This window comes from Dipodomys spectabilis, unplaced genomic scaffold (genome assembly GCF_019054845.1).
Source record: "Dipodomys spectabilis isolate Male_0828 unplaced genomic scaffold, ASM1905484v1 ptg000312l, whole genome shotgun sequence".
Classification (NCBI taxonomy): domain Eukaryota; kingdom Metazoa; phylum Chordata; class Mammalia; order Rodentia; family Heteromyidae; genus Dipodomys; species Dipodomys spectabilis.
The window spans coordinates 3,083,640-3,098,765 of record NW_024870989.1 but is presented as its reverse complement, the minus strand read 5'-3'; the positions used below and the strand labels follow the sequence as shown (position 1 = coordinate 3,098,765).

Below are 15,126 nucleotides of genomic sequence, written 5' to 3'. Positions count from 1 at the left end.
TCCTTTCCTTCTTCCTCTTCTCTCAATCACTTCCTTCTTCTTCCTCTTCCTCTCAACATCATTCAACTTCTTCTTCCTCTTCCTTTCCCTCTTCCTCTTCCTTTCCTGTTTCCTCTTCCTTTCCTTCTTCCTCTCCATCTCTTCATTCCTCTTCCTCTCACCATCCTTCATCTTCTTCCTCTTCCTCTGCTTCCTCCTCTACTTCTTTTCCTTCTTCCTTTCCTTCTTCCTCTTCCTCTCATCCTTTCCTGTTCTCTTCCTCTCAATCTCTTCCTTCTTCCTCTTCTTCCTTTCCTTCCTCTTCCTCTTCTCAGTCTCTTCCTTCTTCCTCTTCTTCCTTTCCTTCCTCTTCCTCTTCTCAGTCTCTTCCTTCTTCCTCTTCTTCCTTTCCTTCCTCTTCCTCTTCTCAGTCTCTTCCTTCTTCCTCTTCTTCACATTCTTTTCCTGCTTCCTCTTCTTTTCCTTCTTCCTCTTCTCCATCTCTTCCTGCTTCCTCTCATGTTTCCTCTTCTTCCTCTTCCTTTCCTTCTTCCTCTTCTTCCTCTTCCTCTCAGTCTCTTCCTTCTTCCTCTTCATTTCCTATTTCCTCTTCCTCTTCACTTCCTGGTTCCTCTTCACTTCCTGGTTCCTCTTCACTTCCTGCTTCACTTCCTGCTTCCTCTTCATCTCCCACTTCCGCTTCCGCCCCACTACCCCCCAAGCTCTCCGTCCCCTACAGCACCCCCGTGACCTTCACGTGCCCCCGTGACCCAGGGGTCGCGCGCAGTGACCTGGCTGACGCCGGCCTCGCAGCCCGTGGCCTTCACTTCCGGCCCGGAGGACGCCCACTTCCGGGTGCTGCCGGACGGGCGTCTGCGCCTGCGGGGTGCACGGCGGGCCGACGCAGGCACGTACACATGCATGGTGGAGCGGGGCTGGCGCGCCACCGTGCGCCTACACGTGCAGCTGTGGGCGCTGTGCATCCGGGTCATGCCTGATGTCCATGACGACGTGAACGACGACATCCGGGTCTCCCCCGTGGTGAGTCTGCGCGTGCGCTGCCAGGCGGATGGCGTCCCCGAGCCCCGCCTGCTGTGGGAACTTCCGGGCGGGCTGGTACTTCCAGTCCCGTATCGCAGTCGCATGGGGGGAGGGATCAGCGTGGATGCCCGTGGGACGTTGGAAATCCCGGATGTGCTTGCGCTGCGCAGCGGTGGCAGCTACGCCGTGGCATGTGTGGCGTGCAACCCGGCGGGTGAAGCCCAGATGTGGGTGTGGCTGCCGCCATGGTGGGCGCGGGCTCTGCCCCCTGTGGCGTCGGCTCCGCCCACTGAGGCATTGACTCTGCCCCTGGTGTGCCAGCTCCGCCCAGTCACACTCCTGCCCTGCCATCTTGGGCGCTGGCTCCGCCCCCCTGGTGCGCTGGCTCCGCCCTCTGAGGCAGCTCCGCCCCCTGGCCCGCCTGCGCCGCCATCTTGGGCGCTGACTGCGCCCTCTGAGGCATTGACTCCGCCCCTGTTGTGCCAGCTCCGCCCCATCATGCGCCTGCCCCGCTATCTTGGGCGCTGACTCCGCCCCCTGGGGCAGCTTCGGGGGCAGCGCTGCGTGTGGCTCTGGGCGGCAGCTTCCGGCTGCGCTGCCCCACCTCCACGCTTCCGGTGTCCTGGCGCCTGCCCGGCGGGCTGGTGCTGCATGGGCCGCCAAGTCATGGCCGCTTCACATTGGGCACTGACGGCAGCCTGGAGGTGCGCGCCGCCTACGTCTGCCACGCCCACCCCAGGGCGCCGCCCGGACACGACCCCCGTGCGCCGGAGACCCGGATGTTCAGCTTCATTCCCGCCACTAGGCCGCTGGGTGCCATGGCAGGGCAACGGACTGAGGAGACCCGGATGTAGGGCTTCATTCCCACCACTAGGCCGCGGCGTTCGGTTGCCGGGCAACCAAGTGAAGATACCAGGACGTTGGGCTCCACCACAGCGTCTAGGCCTGTGCCTTCGGTTGCCAGACAACAGACTGAGAAGACCCGGATGTGGGGCTTCATTCCTGCCTTTCGGACGCTGGGTTCGGTTGCAGGGAAAGCGCGTGAGACCCGGATGTCCGGCTCCAGCAAGACTCCTGGGCCCCAGCCGGAAGATGCCGGGATGTGGGACTCCAAACCTGCGTGTGCTGTACAGAAGCTGCGGTCCGACCAGAGGCCACGGAGAGGCTAGGACCCGGATGTGGACTGGGAAAGACCCAGATGTCACCTATCTCTGGGTCCATTGAGGGGCCAGGACCCGGATGTGGACTGGGAGAAACCCGGATGTCACCTATCTCCCGGTCCACTGAGGGGCCAGGACCTGGATGTGGACTAGAAGGGACCCGGATGTCACTTTCTTCCATGTCCACTGACCCAGATGTGGCATGGAGGAACCGGATGTCACTTTCCGCCAGATGCACTGATGGGTCAGGACCCGGATGTGGACTAGGAGGGACCCGGATGTCACCTTCCTTCATGTCCACTGAGGGGCCAGTACACGGATGTGGACTGGGAGGGACCCGTATGTCACCCTCATTCGTGTCCACTGACCCAGATATGGCCTGGGGAACCCGGATGTCACTTATCTCCAGGTCCACTGAAGGGCCAGGACCCGGATGTGGACTGGGGGACCCGGATGTCACCCTCCTCCGTGTCCACTCACCCGGATGTGGCGTCAGGGACCCAGATGTCACTTATCTCCAGGTCCACTGAGGGGCCAGGACCCAGATGTGGACTGGGGGACCCGGATGTCACCTATCTCCAGGTCCACTGAGGGGCCAGGACCCGGATGTTGCGTGGGGAACCGGATGTTATGTAAGTCCATGTCCATTAACCCGGATGTGGACTGTGGCAGGGACCTGGACATGTGCTGGGCAGGACCCGGATATCACATCCACAGGCCTGGCTGTGGCGTGTGGAGTCTCGGATGTCACGCTCCTCTCCTTCCACTGACAGGGTCTAGGACCCGGATGTGGCGTGAGGATCCCGGATGTCAGGTCCCTCCACATCCACTGAGGGTCCAGGACCAAGATGTGGAATGGGAACTACCTGGATGTTAGGGACCTCCAGGTCCGTGAACCCGGATGTGGGCTGGGTACTCGGATGTTAGGGACCTCCAGGTCCATGAACCTGGATGTGGGGTGAGTACCCAGATGTTAGGGACCTCCAGGTCAGTGAACCCGGATGTGGGCTGGGTACTCGGATGTTAGGGTCCTCCAGGTCCATGAACCTGGATGTGGGGTGAGTACCCAGATGTTAGGGACCTCCAGGTCCATGAACCTGGATGTGGGGTGAGTACCCAGATGTTAGGGACCTCCAGGTCTGTGAACCCGTATGTGGGGTGGGTACCCGGATGTTAGGGATCTCCAGGTCCGGGAACCCAGATGTGGAGGCGAGTACCAGGATGTCACTTAACTCCAGGTCCACTGGCAGGCGCCAGGACCCGGATGTGAGGGGTTTGGACCCGGATGTGAGGGTTGGGACCCAGATGTGAGGGGTTGAGACCCAGATGTGAGAGGTGGAACCCGGATGTGGCGGAGCGGGCACTCCACACCTTGGCTCCAGCTGCGCTTTGGCCGTTGGGGTCCTTTCCCAGACTCGGAGGCAATAAAGCAGCCATGCTGCTCCTGGATGGAATTCTTCCTCACTTCCGCACCCCAGCGCAGGCCAAGCCCTCCTGAGTCCCTCACTTCCTCCCCAGCCCAGGCCAAGCCCTCCTGAGCTCTGGCCACGCCCTACTGAGCACAGGCCACGCCCCCTGGGCACAGGCCACGCTCCCTGACGGTCCTGACTCTTATTGCAGCCCTCCATGTAGTTCTCGAGGTTTCCCTCCTCCCCTTCCTCCTGCCTCTGCCAGGCCTGGCAATTTCTTGGCACCCAGCCCAGCAACTCCGGGCTTTTCCCTTCCTTCCCTGCCTACCCCTTCAGCACCACATCCTGTTCCTTTCCAAGGAACAAGGGGACTTTTATTTTGGAGGGGGTTTGTGGAGTTCTGGCTGCTGGAGTGACATGGACATTTGAGCCCTGCGAGCTTCCTGGCTGGCAGGGAGAGCAACAGGCCCAGGCGCTGATGGCAGAGAACTGTGGATGTGAGTTCGTCCTCTGGGGAACACGGGGAGAGGTGTGGGGACCCGGGTTTGGGGGGCTTCGATTGCTTTTTGGAGCCCCCCCCCGGATGTCCCACCATGCCCCGGGGTGGGGGCTTCAGGGCCCCGCCACAAGCCTGGAAAGACAAGGTGAGGGGCTGATGTACTGGTGGGGGCAACAGCAGCCTGGCCCTGGGGTGGCCGGATGTTCCTCAGCTCTTCCCCACTTCCTGCTTCCGGCCTTCTCTTCCAGGAAACGGGGAGCATCATGGGAAGGACGCGATCCTGGGCACCATGTTGGTCAGGAGAGGGCCTGGAGGGAGGGGGAGTCCTCCCATCCCTCCTCCCACCCACCCATCGATCCATCCACCCATCGATCCATCCACCCATCCCTCCACCCATCCATCCATCCACCCATCCACCTATTCATCCACCCATCCATCCATCCACCCATCCATCTATCCACCCATCCACCCATCCATCCATCCATCCACCCACCCATCCATCCATCCACCCATCCATCCATTCATCCATCCACCCACCCATCCATCCACCCATCCATCCATCCATACACCCACCCACCCATCCATCCACCCATCCATCCATCCATCCACCCACCCACCCATCCATCCATCCACCCATCCATCCATCCAACCATCCACCCATCCATCCACCCATCCATCCATCCATCCATCCACCCACCCACCCATCCATCCATCCACCCATCCACCCATCCACCCATCCACTCATCCATCCAACCATCCATCCATCCACCCATCCATTCACCCATCCATCCATCCATCCACCCATCCACCTATCCGTCCATCCATCCATCCACCCATCCATCCACCCATCCTCTCTCTCCTCCTCAGGTCGCACAGCAGCTGCACAGCCCCACCCCTCGTCTTCCTCCTTCTCCTCCTCCTCCTCCCCCCTGGCCCCTGCGTAGGCCCTGCCCCCTCACGCCCCAACTTCCTGCTGCTCTTGGCCGACGACCTGGGCCTGGGCTACCTGGGCAGCTTCGGGAACCGCAGCCTGCGGTGAGCAGAGGGGGAGGCCCGGATGTAGGGCCTTAGTTACCCGGATGTGGGAGCTCAGATCCCTGGATGTTCCACCAGGAGAACTGTATAGACATCTAGTAACTCAGTTCCTCGGATGTTGGATGTTAGTATCGTGGATGTTGGATACCAAATCCCGGGATGTTGGATCTTAGTGCCCCGGATGTTGGATATCAGGTCCCCGGATGTTAAATCTTAATACCCTGGATGTGGGAAATCAGGTTCCTGGATGTTGGACTTCAGTTCCCTGGATGTTGGATGTTAGTACCCCGGATGTTGGAGACTAGGTCCCCGGATGTTGGATGTTAGTGCCCCGGATGTTGGATATCAGGTCCCTGGATGTTAAATCTTAGTACCCCGGATGTGGGAGATCATGTCCCCAGATATTGGACTTCAGTGCCCCGGATGTAGGAGCTCAGGTCCCCAGATGTTGGAGGTTAGTGCCCCGAATGTGGGAGCTCAGGTCCCCGGATGTTAGATATTAGTACCCTGGATGTTGTAGCTCAGTGCCCCGGATGTTGGATCTTATTCCTCTGGATGTAGGAGCCCAGGTGCCTGGATGTTAGATCTTAGTGTCCTGGATGTTGGATATCAGGTCCCCGATGTTAGATGTTAGTACCCCGGATGTTGGATATCAGATCCTCGGATGTGGGATGTTAGTGCCCTGGATGTTGGAGGACAGGTCCACGGATGCTAGATCTTAATGCCCCGGATGTGGGAAATCAGGTTCCCGGATGTTAGATGTTAGTGCTCCGGATGTTGGAGATCAGGTCCCCGGATGTTGGAGATCAGGTCCCCGGATGTTGAATCTTACTGCCCCGGATGTTGGATATCAGGTCCCCGGATGTTACATGTTAGTACCCCGGATGTTAGAGCTCAGTTCCCCGGATGTTCCACCAGGAGAACTGTATAGACATCTAGTGGACCCCAGGTCCCCGGATGTTGGATGTTAGGTCCCCGGATGTTGGAGTTCAATTCCCAGGATGTTAGATCTCAGTTCCCTGGATGTTGAAGATCAGGTCCCCGGATGTTGGATATCAGATCCCCGGATGTGGGATGTTAGTGCCCCGGATGTTGGAGATCAGGTCCTCAGATGTTAAATCTTAGTATACCCCAGATGTGGGAAATCAGGTTCCCGGATGTTAGATGTTAGTACCCCAGATGTTAGAGATCAGGCCCCCGGATGTTGGATATCAGATCCCTGGATGTTGGATCTTAGTGTCCCAGATGTTGGAGACCAGGTACCCGGATGTTTGAGCTCAGGTCCCAGAGGTTGGATCTTAGTTGCCCGGATGTAGGCCCTCAGGTCCCCGGATGTTGGGCCTTAGATCCCCGGATGTAGGAGCCCAGTCCACAGATATAGAATCTTAGTACCCTGGATGTGGGATCTCAGGGCCCCAGATGTTGGATCTTAGATCCCCGAATGTTGGACCTCAGGTCCCCAGAGGTTAGATCTTAGTATCCCAGATGTGGGATCTCAGGTCCACGGATGTTGGATCTTAGATCCCCGGATGTGGGATCTCAGGGCCCCGGATGTTGGAGTTCAGCTCCTGGGATGTTGGGCATTAGATCCCCGGATGTTAGACCCCAGGTCCCCATATGTTCTTGGCTGTGACTCAGTTTCCCTCTCCCCCCACAGCACCCCGCACCTGGACGGCCTGGCCCGGGACGGCGTGCGGCTGACCCAGCACCTGGCGGCAGCGTCCGTCTGCAGCCTGAGCCGTGCGGCCTTCCTGACGGGACGCTACCCTGTGCGCCTGGGTCGGTATGGGGGGGTGGGACATTTGGGGAATGGAGGGAGCGGTGGGGGGAAGGTGGGGGCAGGACATCCGGGGATCTGAGAGCCAACATCCGGGATACTAAGATCCAACATCTGTGGACCTGATATTCAACATCTGGGGATCTGAGACCCAACATCCGGGGATCTAAAGCCCAACATCCGGGGAACTGAGCACCAACATCCGGGGCACTGAGCTCTAACATCCAGGGACTTCATCTCTGACATCCGGGTTACTAAGATCCAACATCCGGGGATCTGAGCACCAACATCCGGGGCACTGAACTCTAATATCCAGGGACCTTATCTCTAACATCCATTGTACTAAGATCCAACATCCGGGGATCTGAGGCCTAACATTCTGGGAACTGAACTCCAACATCCGAGGACCTGACATCCACCATCCGGGGTACTAAGATCCAACATCCGGGAACCTGAGCCCCAACATCCGGGGAACAGAGCTCCAACATCTGGGGATCTGAGGGCCAACATACCCGAATCTAAGCTCCAATATCCGGGGTTGTAAGACCCAACATCCAGGGAACTGAGCTACAACATCCGGGTAACTGAAGTCCAACATCTGGGGTCCTGATATCCACCATACAGGGCACTGAACTCCATCATCCGGGGATCTGAGGGCCAACATCCGGGATACTAACATCAAACATCCGGGGACCTGAGGTCCAACAACCAGGGAACTGAGGCTCAACATCTAGGGCATTGAGGTCCACTAGAGGGAGGGGAGGATTACTCTGAGGATCTCAGGTTCAAATTCCTGAGACTCTGGGACTTCCCCCCTGAAACGCCACGAAACCGGAAGTGATGCCATATTGGTTTCCCCCGGGGGCTTCCAGGGCTGGGGTCCTTTCCACCCGGGTGGGCAGGTCCCAGGCTATCCCAGACACAGCAGGCCTTCCCCCTGAAGGTGTTAGATGCCCCCTTCTGACCCGGGACGCCATCATCACTGACCTAGGGTCCTTCTCCTCTCTCTTGAAAGGCATGGTGACCACCAACGGGGCGCGCGTGCTGCAGTGGGCAGCCGTGTCGGGCGGGCTGCCCACCTCCGAGATCACCTTCGCCAAGATCCTGCAGGAGCAGGGATACGCCACCGGCCTCATAGGTAAGAGAGAAGTCATCCATCCACCAATCCATCCATCCACCGATCCCCCATCCATCCACCCATCCATCTATCCATCCACCCATCCATCCATCCATCCATCCATCCACCCATCCACCCATCCATCCATCCATCCATCCATCCACCCATCCATCCATCCATCCACTCATCCATCCATCCATCCACCCATCCACCTATTCATCCATCCATCCATCCATCCACCCACCCATCCATCCATCCACCCACCCACCCATCCATCCACCCATCCATCCATCCACCCACCCACCCATCCATCCATCCATCCACCCATCCACCCATCCATCCATCCACTGTGCATCCATCCATCCAGCCATCCATCCATCCACCCATTCCCCTATTCATCCATCCATCCATCCACCCACCCATCCATCCATCCATCCATCCATCCACCCACCCAACCATCCACCCACCCATCCATCCACCCATCCATGCACCCATCCACCTATCCATTCACTCGTCCATCCGTCTCTTCCCCTCCAGGCAAATGGCACCTGGGCCTCAACTGTGAGTCCCCCACTGACCACTGCCAACACCCCCTGAACCACGGGTTTGACTCCTTCTTCGGGGTCCTCTTCACCCTGATGGGGGACTGCTTGCAAGCGGAGCCCTTGGAGAAGCGAGCGCGTCTGCAAGGGCCCCTGGACCTGGGGGCGCAGCTGCTGCTGCTTTCCCGGCTCTGCCTGGACTCTGGGAAGCTCACGGGCCTGCTGGGCCTGCGCTGGGTGCCCTGGGTGCTGGGCCCTGTATGTGGGGCCTTGCTCCTGGCCTGCACCTCCCGCCTTCTGGGTGTCTTCATCGTCCATGCCGACTGCTTCCTGATGAGGGATCACCAGGTCGTCCAGCAGCCTCTGAGGTTTGAGGCCAGCCTGGGGCTCTTCTTGCGGGAGGCTGAGGCCTTCATGCACAGGTCAGCCTGGCGTCGGGGAAGGGGACAGATGCCATCTACTAGATCTCTATAGTCAACTGGTAGACCTTAGATCCCCGGATGTACATCCAGTAGATCTCTATAGTCAACTGGTCAATCTCAAATCCCCGGATGTTCCATCAGTAGATCTCTATAGACATCTGGTAGACCTCAGATCCCCAGATGTACATCTACTAGATCTCTATAGTCAACTGGTAGACCTCAGGTGCCCAGATGTATATCCAGTAGATCTCTATAGTCAACTGTCAACCTCAAATCCTCTGGTAGACCTCAGATCCCCGGATGTACATCCAGTAGATCTCTATAGACATCTGGTAGACCTCAGGTCCCCGGATGTTCCATCTAGTAGATCTGTAGAGACATCTGGTAGACCTCAGATCAGACCATGATCGATTATTGGTAGTATTGATCAGATCATGATCGATTATTGGTAATAACTGATCAGATGATGTTCGATTATTGGTAATAACTGATTAGCTCATGTTCAATTATTGGTATTATCGATCAGATGATGTTCGATTATTGGTATTATCGATCACATCACAATCGAATATTGGTATTATTGATCAGATCCTGTTCGATTATTAGTAATATCTGATCAGCTCATGTTCTATTATTGGTCATATCGATCAGATGTGTGATTATTGGTAATAACTGATCAGATCTGTTCGATTATTGGTAATAACTGATCGGATCACGATCGATTATTGGTATTTTTGATCAGATCACTATTGATTATTGGTATTATCGATCACATCAGGATTGATTATTGGTAATATCTGATCAGATCAGGATCAATTATCGATCATCTGATTGATTATTGGCAATACCTGATCAGGTCGGTTATTGGTGAGGTTATTGATGAGGGGGGCGGGGTCTGACGTGGATCCGCAGGCACCAGGCCCGCCCCTTCCTCCTCCTCGTCTCCTTCCTCCACGTCCACGTCCCGCTGGTCACCTCACCTGCCTTCCGGGGCCGCAGCGCGCACGGCGCTTACGGTGACAACGTGGAGGAGCTCGACTGGATGGTGGGTGAGTGCGGGGCGGCAGGAACTGAGGCACGGTGCTTGGGATGGGGGAAACTGAGGCACGGGGGTGGGGTGAGCGGGATAGGGAGACTGAGGCACGGGGACGGGGTGAGTGGGTTGGGGGAAACTGAGGCACAGAGATGGGGTGAGCGGGATGGGGGAAACTGAGGCATGGGAACGGGGTCAATGGATTGGGGTAAACTGAGGCACGGTGCACTTGGGTAAACTGAGGCACGGTGCATTTGGGTAAACTGAGGCACGGTGCATTTGGGTAAACTGAGTCACTGGGCATGTTGGGGGTAAACTGAGGCAAGGTGCACTTGGGTAAACTGAGGCACGGTGCATGTTGGGTAAACTGAAGCTCGGTGCATGTTCAGGGTGAACTGAGGCACGGTGCATTTGGGTAAACTGAGGTACGGTGGATGTGGGTAAACTGAGGCCCGCGTATAGGGGTAAACTGAGGGACGGTGCGTGTTGTGTAAACTGAGTCACTGGGTATTGGGGTAAACTGAGGCACGGTGTATTTGGGTAAACTGAGTCACTGGGCATGTTGGGCAAACTGAGGCATGGTGCATGTTGGGTAAACTGAGTCACTAGGCATGTTGGGTAAACTGAGGCATGGTGCATGTTGGGTAAACTGAGGCACAGGGACGAGGTGAGTGGGTTGAGTAAACTGAGGCACCGGGATGGGGTAAACTGAGGCACGGGGACGGGGTCAGTGGGTTGGGGTAAACTGAGGCACGGTGCATTTGGGTAAACTTAGACACGGTGCACTTGGGTAAACTGAGGCCCAAATATAGGGGTAAACTGAGGCACGGTGCACTTGGGTAAACTGAGGCAAAGTGCATTTGGGTAAACTGAGGCACAGTGCATGTTGGGGTTAAACTGAGGCACAGTGCATGTTGGGGGTAAACTGAGGCACGGTGCATTTGGGTAAACTGAGGCCCGGTGAGCGTTGGGGGTAAACTGAGGCACGGTGCCTGTTGGGTAAACTGAGTCACTGGGCATTGGGGATAAACTGAAGCACGATGGAAATTTGTAAACTGAGTCACAATGCATGTTGGGTAAACTGAGGCACGGTGCATGTTGGGGGCAAACCGAGGCATGGTGGATGCTGGGGGTAAACTGAGGCACGGACCCATTTCCCCCCCCCCGCAGGGCGACTGCTGGCAGCGCTGGACGGCGCGGGGCTGGGGCGCCGTACCCTCGTCTACTTCACGTCTGACCACAGTGCCTCGCTGGAGGCCCGGGCTGGGGCGCCCGCCTCGGGGGTTCCAACAGCATGCACGGAGGCTAGGGGAAAACTGAGGCAGGGTGGGCGGGGCCTCCCACGCGGCCCGACCCCTCCCCTTGACCTTTGCCCTTCGTCCCCCCTTGCAGGTAGCAAAGGCATGGGCAGCTGGGAGGGCGGCATCTGGGTCCCTGGGCTGGTGTGCTGGCCTGGGACGCTGCCCGCAGGGCGCCTGGTGCCTGAGCCCACCAGCCTCATGGACCTGTTCCCCACCGTGGTGCGCCTGGCCCGGGGCTGGGTTCCCGCGGACAGGTAGGAGTTCGCCGGCCTGGGTCCCCACGGGGTGGAGGAGAAGGGGGGTCATCCGGGGCCTCGGGGATCCCGAGCGGGGGAGGCTGAGGCCTGCACATCCGGGTCTCTGGTTGCTCAGAAGCCTGCACATCCGGGTCTCTGAGGGCTCAGACCTGCACATCCGGGTCTCTGGGGGCTCAGGAGCCTTTACATCCGGGTAACTAAGGGCTCAGGCCTGCAAATCTGGGCCTCTGAGCACTCAGAAGCCTGGACATCTGGGTCTCTGAGGACTCAGGCCTTCATATCCGGGTCTCTAAGGCATCAGGGCTGCACATCCAGGTCTCTGAGTACCTAGGCCCAGGTCTCAGGCCTGGACATCCGGGTCTCTGAGGGCTCAGGCCTGCACATCTGGGTCCCTGAGGGCTCAGAAGCCTGCACATCTGGGTCTCTGAGTGTTCAGGAGCCTGGACATCCGGGTCTTGAAGGCCTCAGAAGCCTGCACATCCAGGTCTCTGATGGCTCAGAAGCCTGCACATCCGGGTCTCTAAAGGCTCAAGCCTTGACATCCAGGTCTCTGGGATCTCTGGCCTGCACATCTGGGTCTCTGGGGGCTCGGGCCTGCACATCCGGGTCTCTGAGGGCTCAGGCCTGCACATCTGGGTCTCTGAGCGCTCAGAAGCCTGCACATCCAGGTCCCGCAGGGAGGTGGAAGGCCGGGACCTGATGCCCGCGCTGCTGGGGATGGCGCAGGCCGCAGGCCACGACTTCCTGCTGCACTACTGCGAGGCCCGGCTGCACGCCGTGCACTGGTTCAACCACCCAAGTGAGTGCCTTGACCTCCGCTGGGCCCCGGGGCGGGGGAGGGAGCTGCATGCATGCGTGCAGGGACCCGGATGCAAGGCCTGGGGGTGGGAGACCCGGATGTGGGAATCCCCGGATGTGGGAATCCTGGGATGTGAGGACCTGGATGGAAGGCATGAGATGGGAATCCCCGGATGTAAGGTCCCGGATGTGAAGTCCCCGATGGGAATTCCCGGATGTGAGGTACTGAATGAGAATCCCTGGATGTGAGGCCCCGGATGTGAGGTCCCAAATGGGAATCCCTGGATGTGAGGTCCCAGATGAGAATCCCTGGATGTGAGGCCATGGATGTGAGTCCCCAGATGTGAGGTCCCACATGTGAATGCACGGATGTGGGGCCCCGGATGTGAATCCCCGGATGTGAAGCCCCGGATGTAAGGTTCTGGATGTGAGGTCCCGGATGTGAATTCCCGGATGTGAGGTCCGAGATGGGAATCCCGGATGTGAATACCCAGATGTGAAGTCCTGGATGGGAATCCCCGGATGTAAGGTCTTGCATGTGAATGCCCGGATGTGAATCCCTGGATGTGATGTTCTGGATGTGAATTCCCGGATGGGAATCCCCGGATGTGAGGCCCCGGATGTTACTCCCCCACCCCCTGCAGGCCGCACGGTGTGGAAGCTGCACTTCGCCACTCCGCACTTCGACCCGCCGGGCTCGGGCACCTGCCTCGGTTTCCCTGCCTGTGCCTGCTCGGGGCGGCGAATGACCCGCCACCTGGGGCCACTGCTCTTTGACCTGACGGCAGACCCGGGGGAGACCCGCCCGCTGCAGGGCCCGATGGCGACGCACAGGCGCGTGGAGGCCGCGGTGGCCCGGATGCTGCGCACGCGCCGCCCCCTCGCGGCCCCGCCCCTCGCCCCTGCACACACCTGGAGCCCGCGCCTGCAGCCCTGCTGCGCGCCCGGACCGCTCTGTGCCTGCGACCACCTGATCCCCGACCTCTGACCCCGACCCGACCCCCAACCACCAACTTCCCCGGGGCTACGGCAGATCCTGGCCTGCGCCTTCTCACATCCGGGGACTCACATCCGGGTATTAAACATCCAGGTATACTCAAATACAGAGATTCCCACATCCGGGGATTCCCACATACAGACTCTCACATCCAGGGATTCCTACATCCGGGGATTCTCACATCCAGGGATTCCTACATCGGGGGATTCTCACATCTGGGGATTCTCACTTCTGGTGACACATCCGGGGATTCCCGGGGATGTATTTACACATCCGGGGAATCCCACATCCGGGGACTTTTACACCCGGGGATTCTCACAACCAGAGACTCTCACATCCGGGGACTTTTGCATCCGGGGATTCTCATATCCAGAGACTCTCACATCCGGGGATTCCTACATACAGACTCTCACATCCAGAGATTCTCACATCTGGGGATTCTCACATCCAGAAATTCTCACATCCAGAGATTCCCACATCCGGGGATTCTCATATCCAGGGATTCCCACATCCGGGGATTCTCAGACCAGGGAATTCCCACATCTGGGGAAATCTCACATCCAGAAACTCACATCCGGGGATTCCCACATCTGGGGATTCTCGCATCCAGGGATTCTCACATCCGGGGATTCCCACATCTAGAGATTCCTACATCCAGGGATTGTCACATCCAGGGACTTTTACATCCAGAGACTCTCACATGCGGGGATTCTCACATCTGGGGAACTCTTACATCTGGGGATTTTCACATTCAGAGAGTCTCACATCTGGGGATTCTCAGACCCAGGGATTCCCACATCCGGGGACTCTCACATCCTGAGCCTCTCATCCTGGACCTCCACCTTGGGCCTCCCATCGGGGCCTTTCCCCAGCCTCCCATCCGGGGCCCTCTCACATCCGGGCCTATGTCCTCTAACTTCTCACACAATAAAACCTCGTGAGCACCGCACCGCACAGCAGGGTCAGGGGTCACCGGGGTCAGAAGCCGGGCACTGGTCCTGCCTTCCATTTCAGGTCATTTCCGGTTGATGCTAGGGTATAGGACTAGTCCCACCTTCCATTTCAGGTCATTTCCGGTCATTGCTAGGGTATAGGACTACTCCCACCTTCCATTTCAGGTCATTTCCGGTCATTGCTAAGGTATAGGACTAGTCCCACTTTCCATTTCAGGCCACTTCTGGTCATTGCTAGGGTATAGGACTGGTCCCGCCTTCCATTTCAGACCATTTCCGGTCATTGCTAGAATACAGGGCTGGTCCCACCTTCCATTTCAGGTCATTTCTGGTGGTTGCTAGGGTATTGGACTAGTCCCGCCTTCCATTTCAGGCCATTTCCGGTGGTTGCTAGGGTATTGGACTATTCCCGCCTTCCATTTCAGACCATTTCCGGTGGGTTGCTAGGATACAGGCTTGGTCTCGCCCTCCTCCAGGACATCCCACCACCTAGATTCACACCTGATTGGCCTATTCCATGGAAGCCCCGCCCTCACTTTCCTAATTCACTTGTCATTGGTCCAGCTGTAAGACACGCCCTTTAGCCCCCCCACAAATCCAACTCGCTGCTGATTGCACCTCACACGACAGTCCTGCCCCTAACTACCTGAACTTGGATTCAGATTGGCCCAGCGGGATTGGAGACGTGGGGTACCCGGATGGTGGACCACTCTAAGGGGAGGCAGTGGTTGCGTGGATGGATGGGTGGATGACCAGGCCTGCGACCTCTTCCCCTTCTGTGCCTGTCCCAGGGGACCCCAATGACC

General features: G+C 58.1%; 1 pseudogene; it reads left to right on the top strand.

Annotated features, from left to right (window-relative positions):
• Positions 1-4,067: 4,067 nt before the first annotated feature.
• Positions 4,068-13,358, top strand: LOC122127785 (annotated as a pseudogene).
• The last annotated feature ends 1,768 nt before the right edge of the window (positions 13,359-15,126 follow it).